Here is a 10,205-nt window from a genome sequence, read left to right as displayed (position 1 = left end):
TTTTTCAGTTTGAAAATCCACTTGGTTAATAAAACTACAAAACAGTTTTCAGAAAACAAAAAGCTCATAAATATGCTTAGTTGTGTATCAAAAATAAGTATTTTGAACTAAGAAAATAAAGAATAATGCACTACACTTAATTATTTATTTCTTACATTTATTTACAAGTATTAGATGTGCACTACTTTTAAAATATTTCTAAATTAACAAAAATTGTAAATACAATATCACAAGTCAATGAGGCTTATTCACCCTTTTTCTAATTGAAAAATGAATAAATTTGAGGACCTCTTACAAATTCTCAACTGTATTCTTAACTTTTGAATTCTATAGAACATAGGCTTGAAAAACTAACAAATCTACTGACATTTTTAAATGTTCTCACAACATTGCCAAATAAAGATGAAAAAAAGTCTTTACAGACACCTACTATTGAGGATGCAATAGGACAATATTATTCTTCACAAACGTCCTTCCTGGACTACAAGAAAATTTTACTGGGACACGAGTTAAAATCAATTTGAGAAGAAGATGAAAAATCTCCATAGAATTTCTTTTTTTTTTTTAATACTTTTTTCACCACAAATCAATACTAGTATTATTATTCAAAAACAGAAGCCATACAGTTAATTGCAATTACAAGCCAAGAAGGCCGGCCATACATCAATATCAGAATCACAAGAAGGCCATACATCAATACTAGTATTATTATTCAAAAATAGAAGCCATACTACAGTCAGAGTTAATTGCAATCACCAGCCAAGAAGGGCCATACATCAATATCAGAATCACAAGACTTTTGTGCCATTGTATTGTGAGCTTTAGAAGTACATTTAAGTTGGAAGTCTACTCCATGTTGCAGACAAAGCAGAGCCGTCTTCTAATGCCGCTAGCCATAAAACTGTCAGCCAATGCAAACTCGTAACAGATTGGTCATCTCCTTCCACTACTACCTTTGGGTACCCCCAATTATGAAGAAATTTCAGACCTTCTTTGAGAACCAAAGCCTCTGTAACACCTTGCGTTTGCAACCTGGTAGCCACTCTAATAGCTTAATCACCGGTGAGAAGTTTTTAAATGCAACGAAAATATTTAAACCAACCATGACCAACCAACAACAATAGGCTGTAAAGAAGAATTTTGAAGAAAAGTTTTGGGATCTATAACCACCACAGCTTCCTTAAATTTGTCAAAATTTGACACAGCTCGATTTAAGAATAACTGGGAATCCATTTAGTACAATTATATACCCAATTGTGTCTGCTTTTCCACAATTACCAGCAATTAATTCATTTCCAACAAATATAGAAACAATGCATGCAGGTTTAAATGAATTAGCACAATCATAAGGACTGTCACTAACATATCATTTATTAAAAAGACTGTTATCAAGAATAAATTAAACCAAACAAGCTCAATTTAGCTAAGAAGCCCTCTAGGTGAAGAATAGACAATTAAAAGTAAATCACTAATCCTAGTACCTGTAGAGTATTGGCTATTCCCACTTGCACACCTAATCAAGATATTGTTTATAACATTATACACTAACCATAAGGTGTGTTACTATGCAAATGTGAACAATGAAGTTCAGATATGAAATATTTGACAGCTAATCTCTGTATCAAGAAACCAAGAAACTTTAGGTCTAATTTACTGGTTTGATTTGTAAGAGACTTTCATGTGGTTTAGAGGTTTGAGTCAATTATACCTAATCAAGCATAAAGAAAAAATAATAAATAAATACAAACCCTCTTGGAGATTCCTTTTTTTAATTTGACATAATAATTTGAACTAAGCAACTATCTATCTATCCAAATGTGTCATGCATTCTTCCTTGCATTTAGGGATAAAATATAAAATTCATACTCTTTAACAAACATTGAATTTAAATGTCCTGCATTCTTCCTTGTATGAAATGTGGAATCCTAGAAGAGGGTGTAAAAATGATTATAAAGGAAATGAGGCAGAAGGTTAAACCCAATCTACTTTATCAATATGTCTAGGATCCCTTAAATTTTCTACTTTTTATTTCACCCCCACAGAGCTCTTTGTTAAACATTTTACAGTTTCCAAAATTCTATATATATATATATATATATATATATATATATACATATATATCCCTCTCTATTCTTTCCTTTCACAAGTAACACAAAATCCTGATCTAAGAATAATCAGAATTCACTCCAACATTTTTTATGACATACCCATATATCCTGTTTAAGCGTTCATTAAACAGGAATTTTATCATTGCAGTCCAATTAAATTTCACAAGCGAGCTAGTTAGCTCCCTTTGAGGAATTTTATCACTCATTTTAAAAGCAATTCTATAAACAGGAAGCTATCAGCAATGAAAAATATACCTTTATATTAGGGTTCGCAGCAACAATGACCCCATCCTCTTCATAGACATAGCATAACATTTCCTTCATTTCCCTCAAATAAACAAAAACTCCAATCAACTAAGCTGATAATAGCGAAAAGATTGAAAGTAGAACAAAAGAGAGACGGAGAGAGGGACCGATTGTTTTACCTGAACAGGGAGAGATCAAGTCGATAGTGAGTCCAAGACTAGAGAGAAAGTGCAACTGAAACGAGATCTGAACAAATTTATTGAGATCTGATCATATTGCAGAGAAAAAGAGGGCTCTTCATCTGTGGGATTAAAATAGATAGATAGCTGCCAAATAAGCGTAAGAAGGAGAAGTGTTATAAACGACATGGTCTTCTCCGTATCTTTTTAATGACGGATAGTTCTCCGTGTTTTCAAATGGGCAAGCTCCTTGTTCCCAAAACAACTCTCAGCTGTTCTCTAAAAACCACAACTATCATAACTCAGTTTTGGAAAAACTGTTTCTAGAAAACAGTTCCAAGTAGAACCAAAATAAATTTTTTAGATTTTTGTTACTCAAAAAACAGCAAAAACCACAAAAGAACAGACTCATTGCAAATGTCAAAATTGCAACGGAAAGACCTGGTTGTCTCCAAGTTTAATAACACCAAATCTCAAACATTTTCCTATACAAATCATTGCCCTCTCAAGTACGTTCACCAACACCAGCAAAGATAGAAAAGCCACCTGATTTGAAAAGGAAATAAACATTGAGAAAATAAGCAAATATTTTAGACAGAAGGTTGTCAAAAAAAGAATCGTAAACAAACCATGAGCTTTCGCAACATTGTTAACATGTTCCATAATAAGTGCCGTCTTTCCCACCCCAGCACCAACAAAGAGCCCAATCTTTCCACCTCTTTGATATGGAGCAAGTAGATCCACCATCTAGCAAATGCAGACTATACAAGAATTGTAGGGCGCAGAAGATGCAGTCATTGTATAGAATGTAATCAGGCTGATACACACTCATAGGGGACTTATGGTGGACTGGTGGTAACCTAAAGTCATCTTTTACATGTTAAATGGTATGCAAATTAACAAAAATTTTGTACTTTGTGTTAATATGTAATGGACATGTACAGTGAAATCGTAACCACAATTAGAACGACTATGGAAAAATAAGGGAATTTTTAATTACTGTGGACTTACCTCAACGATTACCATGATAAACTAATGGAACACATTCATGATGAGATTTCATGGTACATGATATTTGTTCATATATTGCTTTTTTTTTTTTTTTTTTTTTTTTTTTTTTTTTGAAAAGTAAATTTGTTCATGTATTGTTTAAATGATGAAGCTAGAGAAGGGCTAAGTAATAAATTGAAGGTTTGGGGGAAAGCTCTAGAATTAAAAGGAATTAAGATAAGTAGGAATAAAACTTAATATATGAATTGTAACTTTAGCAAATCTATGTATATAAATAGGCAAGTAGTGATGAGACTCAAAAGAAACCAAAGCTTGAACATTTCCACTATTTACAATGAAGGAGAAATTGGATTAAATGTTAATCATAGAATCAAGTAAGATGGACCAAATAGAGGAATACGTTCAGTATATTGCGTGATTGGTACATCTCTCTAAAAATTGAAAGGGAAGGTCCTTTAAAATAACTACTATACCAGTCATTCTTGATGGGAGATCATGTATGCTGTATGCAATTGAGAAACAACATATGCACGAAGTGAGCATGGCAAAAATGATATGACTGTGTGAGAAAGAAATGATAGAATTAGTGTATGAACACGTTCGTGAGATGGTTATAGTAGCAATCACTGGGGGGAGAGAGACAGAAAGAGAGAGACAGAGAGAGAGAGAATCAATTAACATGATTTTACCCCAAGTAGTTGGAGCAATATGATTCATAAAACCTTAGATGGAGCAATATGATTATTGACGCCGACTCTAGGTAGTTGAAGCAAGGCTTTGTTATAATTGTTATTAGTGGTAACTGTTTAAATGGACATACTAAAAGATAAGAAAAATTAAAAGAGATCTTCACACTTCATGTGACAGAACAAATCACTTATTCCAAAAAATAAAGACATAACAAATCCATAGAAATGCATAATACACGATGTAAATGTCATTTAAATGCATTTATTGCGCAAACTTTAGGTGAAAGTCACCTTGATTCCAGTGACAAGAATATGTTGTTCAGTTGCCTGCTCAACAAAGGCTGGAACTTCTCAGTGAACAGGAAGAAAGTGATCGGTTTCTGCAAATGGAAATTAATCAAAACAAAAAATACAAAAGCATTAGAATATGCGAACATAGGTACACACTACACAATAATACATCAACAGGCACCTGCAAGTGCAAGCCCAGGATTGGAACAGAAAAAACTAAATAAAGAAATAAAAACATCAACTATAAAGCGTGGAAGATGCATATCTGAGGTTAATAGAGAAGGGAGGAAATTTAAAAATATGAATCTTGACTAAAGTCACAACTTGAACTTGGTCTAAACATAAATCCATGAAAAATGCAAACCATGCTTTACTAGTCCAAGGTATGACATGTTTTAATTCTTATTGAGACTGACAAAGTACTGAAATATATATTTCTTTTATTTGAAACAAAACAATTTCAAAGCGAAGGTGAATTTCAACCAAAAACTTATACAATACTTGTTGTCTATGTTGATTGTTTACTTTCCTTCTCACTCCAGATGTCTCTATCCGAGACATGAAATAATGCCAATCAAATTGCATTTTTGGAGGGATTTACTAATGATTTCCAGACCTTAAAACAATGTATTTTATTATGATTTCTAGACCTTAAAAAGAATCTCTTTTATCAAATATGGATCCTTGTATGACTCCAGATTTCACCCATTAGACATGGGTACTAGGTATTGAGGCATTATTTAGCAAGCTTGTGAATCTGAGTTAAATACTATTAGCTCCTTCGGACCTTTCTTTTTTCATCATCTTTTGTTAAGCCTTAGTGATGATCCTGGCAAAACAATGACATAGAACAGCAGGGGAGGGGGGCTATACACGACTCCAATCACAAATTGAGGAAAACGCCGTAATACCTTTCTTTTTTCATCAGAAAATATTTCTGAAATCTTTTGTCCTTCCGTGAGGGCCTTAAGGCTCCTTATACATACCAGTAAACTTGGGAAGAAGTTATCGTGTCCCATCAATGCTGCTTCAAATCAAATCTATATCTTTAAAAGTGAAATTCATTATTTCCTCTGTAATAAACCATTCATGGGTTATATTCTTCCAAAAATCCAAACTCAACTACTTAATTATCAACCACCAAATAGCAAAATGCAGTAACGAAAGGCGCAGTTATAATCAATTACGCAAGACCGAGACGTATAACCCATACTACTGTTCTGTGACGAACTAACATATTAAAAAAAGAACGAAAAAAAAACGTATACATTCACAATATGTATAAAGCATGAGTATGAAAGAAGAGAAGCATACACTGATAGGAGAACCAGTATTGAGGACCGTTTGTCCTCTAATAAGCCACTCTGAACAGTCCATAGCAATCTTCCTCAACATGTTTTCTCCCAAATGCTGCACCACTTCAAGAACCAGTCGAATAGAATTATTCAAAACCTCAAGCGATCACCTGAAACACCTGGGCGATCGCACCAGCACCGTGAACTGATCAGTTATCTTGCCAACGGTCCCATCCACTTCGACGGCGGCGCCGGATCTGTAGCGGCGGCGGAGGAGGTGGCGTAGTCCACGACGCTGTTCAAGAGAAAACCGGCCGGTAAAGGACGAGATGATAGAGACGGCGTGCGCGATCTAGGGTTTGCGATTGAGGGTTTTAGAGCAGAGCAACGGGTGGAGGAACGGAAGAGGGAGGATAAGAGCTAGCGAGAAGCCATGAATGAAGATTTGCGTGAGAAAAGGGTTAGGGTTAGGGTTAATTGAATGTGTTTTAAGACTCAGTTTGATAGAGTGAAAATGGGAGGAGAAGGGAGGGAAGGCGACGGAGGGTGATTAAAAAATTATGTTTGGGTAAAAATGGTGGAAAGAAAGGAAAGGAGAGGGAAGGGTTTGGAGGGTTAACACAAGGTTTTTACAGTATATTTCTTAACCTCCCAAAAATGGACAAAAACGAAAGGAAAGGGAAGGAGAATCTTGAGTGAGTGATTTCTTATGCCAAATTTACCATTGATTACACACAAAACTCATATATACAAGTTAACAGTTGGAAAGAGAGAGGGGGCAAGCTTGAGAGTTAAGAGAAAGAGGGCCGACTGAAAGATCGATATGGCTGAAATTGGGTTTTGAGTTTTTTCAGCAATTTGAAATGATGCCGATATGGGTTTTGTAGTTTTGATTCTTGAAGACAAATATATAAACTGGCAAGTTTAGAATTGAGGACGAGAATAGAGACGGAGGCAAGGAGGCTAAAATGATTTGTCTTAAAAATATTATATATATATTACATACGTTTTGTTATAGGGGTTTTTTTTTTTTTTTTTTTTTTTTACAAATATTACATACTTAAATTTATAAATTTTTCTTTTAAAAATTAAAAAAATATAATAGTAAATTTACAAAAATACTTCTCTTTCCTTTCTTTTCCCAAACATGATCATTATCATTTTCTTTCTTTTCCTTTATTAACCAACCAAACACGATAGGGGGTTAAAATTATCCTTCCCTTCCCTTTTCTTTCCTTCATAACTAATGTTATCATCTCCCTTCAAACCCATCGTACCAAACATAGCCTAAAGGTTAGTTTGGTGCAATGGAAAAGAGAAGGGAAGGTGATGGAGGGAAATTAAAAATTTATGTTTGGCTCAAATGGTTGGAAGGAAAAGGAAGGTTTTTAAGGGTTAACACAAGGCTTCAACAGTAAATTTCTTAACCTTTTAAAAATGGAAGGAAAGGGAGGAGAGACTTGGTGTATGATTTTTGATGCCAAATTTACCCTTGGTTACACGTGAATTTAGTTTGCAAAACAAGAATTACAGACCTTGATTAGTTGATTTAGAAAAAATAAAAATAAAACAGAACCCATACACACAAGTTAGCAGTTGTAGAGAGAGAGGGCGGCAAGCTTGAGAGTTGAGAGAAAGAAGGCCGGCTGCCTAAGCTTGCGAACGACGAACCCAAATTGGAACAGCGGATGATGGAAATTGAAAGATTGATATGGGTTTTGATTTTTTGAACAATCTGAAATGATGCCGATATGGGTTTTGAACTTTTGATTCTTTTAGACAAATATATAAACTGAAATATATGGGTTTTGAACTTCTGATGCTTGTAGTAGTTTGTAGTTACAGAGAGAGAGAGAGAGGTTAAGTTCAGAGTTGAGAACGAGAATAGAGATGGAGGTTGAAATGATTTGCTCTAAAATAATTTTTCCTTTCTGGTGGCCAATCCATGGGCCATTATATAGGAGACAATATACATATATATATATGTGTGTGTGTGTGTGTGTGTATATATATATATGTATATATATAAATTTATCTTTTAAAATATAAAAGGGCATAATAATAAATTTATTAAAATTATTTCCTTTCCTTTCTTTTTCCAAATATATTATTATCATTCCCTTCCTTTTCCCTCATAACTAATGTTATCATTCCCCTTCAAACCCACCGTACCAAACATACCCTAAGTGGTCAGTGAAGTGAAATCTGGAAATGAAGAGACAGTTGTGAATGGACACGTCACTCTGCGCTGAACTTTGGCAGACGAGTTCAAAACTTCAAACGCCCTATAGGTGTAAATTACGGATTACCTTTTTATTTTTATTTTTTTATTTTGCAAATTAGGGGAGGCTGGATCAAAGACGGACACACGTGTACAAGATCTCTATCAATTAGGTCACTTGTGGTACTTTATAAGTGTAATTTCCTTGATGATATGACAAATTACACACAATAAACTCATTTGTCAAAAATAACTTTTGAGCGTGAAAAGTTAATAATATCTTATAGGGAAATGTGCAAAAAAAAACCCCTGAACTATTATAGAATCAGCAATTAACCCTCTGAACTATTAAAATTGCAATTAACCCCATAAACTATGCATTGTTGTTGCAAATAGCCCCATCCGTCACTGTTCCGGTTGGATCCGTCACTGTTTCGATCAGATCTTACCCTTAAAGTGGCAACGTGATGGCACATGACATACACTATAATTTTAATGACTATATTACCCTCCTAAGCATGAAAAGACACTAATGTCCCCTTATTGTAACTTTTAAACACCTTTTAAACACCCCAAACACACCTTTATGTTTGTCTGTGTGTGTATATATATATATATAGTAAGCACATAATTGAAAAAAATTAAAAATTTCGTACTCACCTTCTTTCTCTGTGTGTATATAACTATATAACTATATAGCTCTTGTGTTTGTGTAAATTGCAGATCAATGAAAGATTTTTCAAAGGAAGCGTAGGAGAAGAAACAATTACATGCTAGAGAAGGCAAAACTCAGAGGAAGAAGCGGTAACAAGAGCGGTGGCAGTGAATTTGTAGGGTTCGAATATTAGATTTGATTGTGTATTATTTAGCCTAAAATGTTTCCAAATGGATAGAAAGAAGGTTGTGGTTGCCTGGTTAGTAAGGTAGGTCAGGGAGGTAACGGTGATGATGGTAGCGGGAGTTGGTTTTGTGGTTCAATTGGGTTTGACAGCGTGTGATTTACCCTTAATTATTTAAGTTTGTATTGGTTTGGGTGTGGTTGTGTGGTGGTGGCAGTGGGTTTGTGGGGGTGGTGGCAGTGGTTTTATGTGGTTCCTTTCAGTATGGATATAAAGTATCCGACTTCATCTCTCGCGAATCAAACCCATTTTGTTGACCTCTACTTCAGTCACGCCTCATCATGGTAAATATTCGGTGAAAAACCGAAGAAGATATGTTAGAGTCGTTGTTTGCTGGGAAAGAGGATTTGCTCTCGAGAAGGCGATTGATTGGTTCGTGCTTGGCTGTGTGAGCAGCAAAAGCGAGTACACCACCGTGGAGAACTTGTCGGCAAACCTTCCCAAGCTCGTGGACTGGTTATTAGATCTTTGCACTCTCCACCGCTGTCGATCTCTCCTTCATGGTGGTACATGGAGGGCTTATTGGATTTTGCTAATCAGTCTGAAAATTGGTGACTTATACATGCCAATCAGCTTTTGAATTTTGTTGACGTGGTGGTAATCGAAAACAAGCGTCCAAGTGGTTGTTAGGAGTAAAATTTGGTTGGCCTTGCTTTAAAATTTTTTTTTGCAATTCCCATGGAGAATAGATTTGTCGAGTTTATTTGAGTGGGATCATCAACGTTAGAGAGATTTTGGAATCAGGTGAGTTTTGTCGTCGAACATGGCGGTAAAGGATAAGTTTAACGCCAAATGGGTTTAAAAGGATTTGTTTTCCTTTTTTTTTTTTTTTTTTTCCTCTAAAGATAAGGTTGCTTTGTTGTTGCAATTTGATTGTTGTCTGAAATTATCATTGCCACGTCATCAAGTTAAGGGTATAAGTTTCAAAACTACATAGTTTTAAACAATGGTAAATTAGTCTTTTACTATTTCCATCCAAGTCAACTACCGGAATGCAACAAATCAATAGTTTAGGGGTTTTCTTGTAACAAATTAATAGTTTAGGGTTTTTTTTGTAATTCAAAGGGGTTGTTGCAATATGCCAATAGTTCAAGGGGGTTTATTGTACTTTTCCCTATCTTATATCATAATAATCGTAAAAAATGACTCATTCGCCAAAATGACAAATTTGTTATTTTATAATGTTTGGTCAGTGGGCCTATCAAAAAAAATGTTAATGTTGCGTTTAGTATGCAACAATTCCTTTATTTGGTATGCAATTTAAAG

General features: G+C 34.7%; 1 long non-coding RNA gene across 5 annotated transcripts; it reads right to left on the bottom strand.

Annotated features, from left to right (window-relative positions):
• Positions 1 to 689: 689 nt before the first annotated feature.
• Positions 690 to 6,397, bottom strand: LOC132316397 (uncharacterized). 5 transcript variants are annotated; one of them, XR_009483925.1, is made up of 5 exons: positions 5,839 to 6,397; positions 5,436 to 5,597; positions 2,534 to 4,613; positions 2,364 to 2,426; positions 690 to 1,032 (listed from the first exon to the last, which is right to left on the bottom strand). It is a non-coding gene; the product is annotated as an uncharacterized LOC132316397 (long non-coding RNA). The 5 variants fall into 5 exon arrangements; XR_009483926.1 differs by lacking the exon at positions 5,436 to 5,597 and having other exon boundaries at positions 2,534 to 3,079; positions 3,163 to 4,613; positions 5,839 to 6,394; XR_009483927.1 differs by lacking the exon at positions 5,436 to 5,597 and having other exon boundaries at positions 2,534 to 3,393; positions 4,525 to 4,613; positions 5,839 to 6,393.
• Positions 6,398 to 10,205: the final 3,808 nt, after the last annotated feature.

Source organism: Cornus florida, unplaced genomic scaffold (genome assembly GCF_030987335.1).
Source record: "Cornus florida cultivar Cherokee Brave unplaced genomic scaffold, ASM3098733v1 CherokeeBrave_3.0.0_Hap2_Chr07, whole genome shotgun sequence".
Lineage (NCBI taxonomy): Eukaryota > Viridiplantae > Streptophyta > Magnoliopsida > Cornales > Cornaceae > Cornus > Cornus florida.
This window is presented reverse-complemented; position numbering and strand designations above follow the sequence as displayed.